This window comes from Setaria italica, chromosome IV (genome assembly GCF_000263155.2).
Source record: "Setaria italica strain Yugu1 chromosome IV, Setaria_italica_v2.0, whole genome shotgun sequence".
Taxonomy (NCBI): domain Eukaryota; kingdom Viridiplantae; phylum Streptophyta; class Magnoliopsida; order Poales; family Poaceae; genus Setaria; species Setaria italica.
Genome location: NC_028453.1, coordinates 37,746,528 through 37,752,383, shown reverse-complemented (window position 1 = coordinate 37,752,383; position 5,856 = coordinate 37,746,528).

Sequence of the window (5,856 nt, the reverse complement as noted above, 5' to 3'; positions counted from 1 at the left end):
ACGTGCCCGGCGGCCGGATCCGCCGCTCACGATATTGCCCTCCCCACTCACGGGCACGGTGGCGACCGCACACCAGCAGTGACACCACGCACGCAGCAACAACCAACCAACCAACCCTCGCCGGCAGGGCAAGCCGGGAGCCGCGCGAGTGGCCGGCGCCTGGCGAGGCCGGACGCGAAGTCTCTCGGCGCGCACCAGAGACGTCGCCGTACGTGTCCGCGTGCGGCCTCGTTGTGGCCGTCTCTGTCCGAGACCCAACGCCATGGTGCGTACGCCACGGCACAGTGCCGCTCGGCCCGGCACGGCATGGGCAGACGCTGCGCCCAGAGGGTATATGCCCGAGCGAGGCGACGACGCGTTGCGATGCACGAGACCGGGTGAGCCGGCGCCGCGGCGCGCAGATACGCTTTTACGTCTGCTTGGATTCCACGGTCGCCGGCGTGTCTCCGGGGAAAAACGAGACGACAACGTTTCTAGGCACGTTTGGGCTGTTCTGGATCGATTTGTGCGTCTCTTAGCTGAATTTTGCGCCCAATAACGGCCCAGTTGGTGTTCGTACACTTCGCTGAACCGGCGAGTCTCTTCCATCTAATGCATCAAAAAAGAGGAAGGTGGACTAAGCAAAGAGGAGACAGAAAGGCCTTTTCGTGAAGGTGACATTTCCTGATATCCATTTCATTTTCTGATGCTGCTGAGTCAGGCCGGTTTGCTAATAACCCATGTTTAAATTGCTCATCATGAAGAGTAGAAGATTACCTTACCAGCAATTAGCTTGTTTTTTTACTTACTGTATGTATTTCTTCCTTTCAGCATGCTGTGCAAATGGGCCTCACTTGCTAGCTATCAGGCCGGCATCTTGATCCCAACCACATTATTTGGCCCACTTCAGTCGCTAACTGACAGGTACCTACTGGATCTTGTAAGTTGCACTGTATGTACATCACTGCACTGTGCTTGTTTCCAATTTAATTGAAATATTTACTGAATTGCACTTTTAAACAAGAGTTAAGGAATTCCGATTCTGAAAAGGAGCTCTGTTAAGTTAAGGACTACTAGAATTGGAGTTCTGCTTGCTTCCTTTTCGTTGGAATCTTTGCTAAGTTGCAGTTCCATTCACCTAGTGTTCCAGAACCAAAACAATATTTGCTAAGTTGTAAGTTCCATTCAGTCGCTAGCCTTTGAAGAAGAATCCGCATTCAGCATTACATCAACAACAAACACTTAGGGCCTGTTTGTTTCATTGGAATCTGCAGGAATTGGAATTAGTTTTCAAGGTCACCATGTTTGGTTCCCTCCGGAATTGGAAACAGTGATTCCTGATGATTCCATCTTTCCTTCCCCACATTCCGAGCAAAATATGAGGAAACCGATTCCCCTCGAGGCCCCAACTCCTCACCCCCACTCGCCTACCCCCGACGCCTCCCGACTCGCCCCTGTGCCGCCGCCCCCGACTCCGCGCCGCCACCTCCCGTGCCGCCGCCTCCTCCTCCTCCGGCGCCCCCTCCGCCAGCCCCTCCTCCGCCACCCCTGAATCCGCGCCGCCGCCTCCCGCGCCGCCACCTCCTCCTCCGGCGCCCCCTCCGCCAGCCTCTCCTCTACCGCGAAGACTCGTCCTCCGCCGTCGCCGCCTCCTCCGCGAAGAAGGCGACATCTACCTCCTCCGCCGCCCCTCCTCTGCGAAGAAGACGACATCTACCTCCTCCGCTGCCCCCTCCTCCTCAGGCGCCCCATCTACCTCGCCGACATCTAGGGTTCGTGCAACGTCTCTTCTCCTCTAAAATTCGACAGATCCTTGTTCTCTTTTGAATTCTATAGATCTCCTCCTGTGCTTCGAATAGTATCTTGATAATTTAGGGTTAAATAAGTGATTAGCCATAGTGGTTGAATGACTAGATCTCCTCCTGTGTTAGAATAGCCAGCTGCTACGCTGTGTTAAATAATTCTGGAACATCATTTCTGCTTTCCTCTAGGATCATGGATGAGAATGAGTAGGTGCAAAACTGTGCAGCAAGTAACATGGCGTCTTCATCTTGGTCCTGCATAATGCACAGTTGTGGTATAATTCACTTGTATGTGATTGCATGTTGTGGTGTAATTCACTTGTGATTTAGAGATTGGGTGTGGACTCTTAATTATTGAAAGGATGATGTGTTGGTGACTTGTTTAGTCAGTTCTTGAATTGCTAACTATATGGTTGAAATGATTGGAAGCAGCTAAAACTAGCATGGTTACGTGTTTTGTCTTGTTCTATTTAAAGAAATGTGTAGTACCTTTTCTTTTTAACAACACTTAAAATTTAAAAATCCATAACCATAGAGTTCCCATAAGGGCACCAATTTGTAGGTAAATTAGCACAATAGGTAATGCAGATGTTTTAAGGACCAGTTTTGCCCATAGTAACCGGACTGGTGGTTTATCCAGAAACATCAGAAGCAAATACTGGTCCAGCTCAGATCCTATCTGAGGGACACCACATGCTGTCAAGAATAAGGACGTGGACTAGCAAAATGGTAGAATGATGATGATTGACTGGCTTGCATTAAACTGCCCGTGTTGAATCAATCAATCAACAAGTCATGGGTGGAATACCATCTACCATCTTAAAAATGAGGGAACCTTTTCTTTTTGAGGGCTCAGGTTAAGGTGGTATGCAGACTGCAAAGCCTCCACTAATGCTGAAGTGGATAACGACCCAGCTGACTGTCCAAGGTTCTTATGCCAATCATCTATAAGCGCTATTTTTTACAAGGATGTTAACAACAACTATTACACTAAATTGTTATCTCCTTAGAATCAACACTTAGACTGAGGGACCACCGATTGGATTATTAAACTTGTGAACTAGATGGTTGGGCAGGTTCATGACCTAGCAAATAATTTCAGTAGTTTGCAAATTCTTTCTAAATTGCACACGATAGTACATGAGTAAGCTGTTCATTCTGGAGTGAAATTGTCCACTGTGTGAAATTTCAAGAGTTACATATGACTTTAAGGTTCGCAAAAAAATGTGTCATTTGTGAATACACCACCAAGACTGAATTGAACCTCTGCTCCCTGTTTTGCAATTAACAGTACATCGATGAGCATACAGGACTGTTATTTCAAATCGAAACACATCTGATTAGTGACTTAGACTGCAACCCCTGATTTGAAACTGAGATACTGAAACTTGAATAAGTACAAACATAACATAGTACAAACTTGAATATTTTTTACTTGATTTTTAGTTACTGCAGCACATGGGCCTCATTTCTTTTCCAATGCTGGGTGCTAAGTTAGTTAATTATGAACCTTTTTTATGATAAATTAAAACATTCCTTTTTGCATATGTGCTTTAGATGCCTGATAACAACATAGAATTGGTTAATACAAGCATGGAGCAAATGAGAGAGATGCGTAAGAAGAAGAGAAAAAGAGTGGCTGCTTTATTTGTTTCTGCTGTCATGAGCATGATTGTGCAATGGTATCAGCGTAAGAGACCTAGACATATCGTTGATCCGGATGAAGTCGCTGAGAGAGATGTAGCTACATGCAAACAAATGCTAAGAAATCTGCTATCAAGTAATGTTCGAGAAAAGTGTAATGTGGATATCTCAAAAGACAACATCATGACGAGGAATAAGACCTTTGACAAACACTACACTATCATCAATGGTATGCTGGAATCAAGTGGATTTGGTTGGGATTGGAACAAAAATAAAATATTTGTTGATAGTGATTCTGTATGGGAAGAATATGTGGCGGTAAGTTTCAATCGTATTTATTATTGTTATATGTAGTTGTAAGTTGTGTTCTCTCATACCACTATTTAATGTCATGGAGTTTACTGTTTATTGTTATATAACATTGTTATATGTAGTACTGTTCTCTCAGACCACTGTTTATTGTTGTATGCAGTACTGTTCTATTGTCTAGTTTTCTAGTCATGGAGTTTACTGTTTGACAAACCCTGTGTAACTCATGGCTATGTTGCTACGAAGTATCAATGATGATTCATTAACCCAGCCCCAACTTTAAATGTGAACAGTGTATGCATGTTTTAGAAGTGAATGGTGATTCTCTAGCTACCAGCTTACACAATTGTGATAATTCATAAAATACAACTGTCAGCCTAATGGTGATGCAGTCAGGGTTTGTGATATCGATTTGTTGTGCATAATAGTCAGGGCTATGTGATTTGATTGTGTTAAAGAAATTGATGCATGTCTATTTGATTTGGCTCTGTTTTTGGAGTGGTGTTTTTTGCTTGCCAACACCCCTGATGAGCTAGCATATGTTTCAGCCATGGTATTTAACTGCAGTGCCACTGGTGTTCTCCTAGTTGCTTTGTAGTAGTAGAAAAGGAAGAGGTAGTTGTGTAGTGTTTGCTTTATTTATGAATGAATACCCCATTACAGGTAGCTTTGCAATGCACCTACATGTTGTTACCGGTATTTGTTTAGGCATATGGCTAGAAATGTACAGTTTTTTGCTTGTGTTCAATACAGCCTGTGTTGCTCTGAACATGTGATTGTGCTCAAGTTGACATCACATACAGAGGTCTGTTCGTAGACCATTGTGTTGCAACGTGCACCCAGCTTGAGGTCGCAGCACCAGCATGGAACAGAGATAGCTGCTACTTGAAAGTATGGCCGTGCGCCCGTGCCTGTGTGTAGCTTACAAGTGACCTTCAGGTTTCAGCTGTACATGTTTTGCTTGTATCTGTCAGCCTAATTTTGTTAGTATTGCTGTTTGCATTCAGCATAATTCTTTATTTGCTTCACTAGTAATGCCGGCCTCCTAATACAAGTTGTTTCTGTTACCTGATAGTATCATTACTGCTGGTCCTTTAATTTTTGTGATACACTTGTTTTCTAACCAAGTACAACATTTATTTTCTGTAGAAAAACAAAGAAGCTATTGGGTACAGGCACAAGACTATCTTGTACTGGGATTCCATTAGTTTGGTGTTTTGCAAAGATCATGCTACCGGTGAAGCGGCAAAGACTGCAGCTGAGAGCTCAAAAGACATGAGTAAGGAAGATCTTAGTAACAAAGAGCTCACATCATCGGCAACTTCAGGAAGTTTAAAGAGGCAACGGTCAGGCGACTCTTTTACCTCTATGATGGCTGAAAAACTGGACAAGTTCGCTGAAGCACTAAAGGAGGAAGCCCCTAAAGGCCCAACATCAAAAGAAATTCTAAACACACTGAATGAGGTACAAGGATTGGATGAAGACACTTTGTTGGACCTATTTGATATCCTGACCGGTGATGCACACAAGTACGAGTCTTTGTTGGCGCTTCCGGAGAAGATGAGGAAGAGGTGGCTTCTAAAACAGCTCAATAAGTGAAGAAACTAGTTCATCATAATATGTGGCTTCAACTATATGAAAGTTTAGATACTATGTCTGTATTGCTTGCATTGTTAAGATAATATGTCTCTCGTAATCTCTAATGTACCCTCCACTGTCTAGGTTCAAATTATGCCTTGGTGCTGAAACTGTGAAAGAGTAGTCTTTGGCTCTTTCCTGCATTTTCAATGGTGGTTTCAAAGTTTTAGCTGTACTCGGCCGTTTAGTTGCAGGACTAGAATTGGGTCCAGATCTCCCTCGGTTCGTTGCTATGGACTGTGGTGTCATGGTGTGGACTGTGGAGTTCCATTTGAATTTCTAATTAACCAAACAATATTTGGAATCTAATTCTAAGAATGAGTTTCCACGTGCATCCAAACAAGATAATTGAAATGAATCAGATTCTCAGTAATTCAATTCCTATTGAATCTAATTACTAGAATTTCATTCCTAGAATGAGATTCAATTCTTGGCAAACAAACGGGCCCTTAGGGTTTTTGGAATTGAAATAAATTAAAAAGCA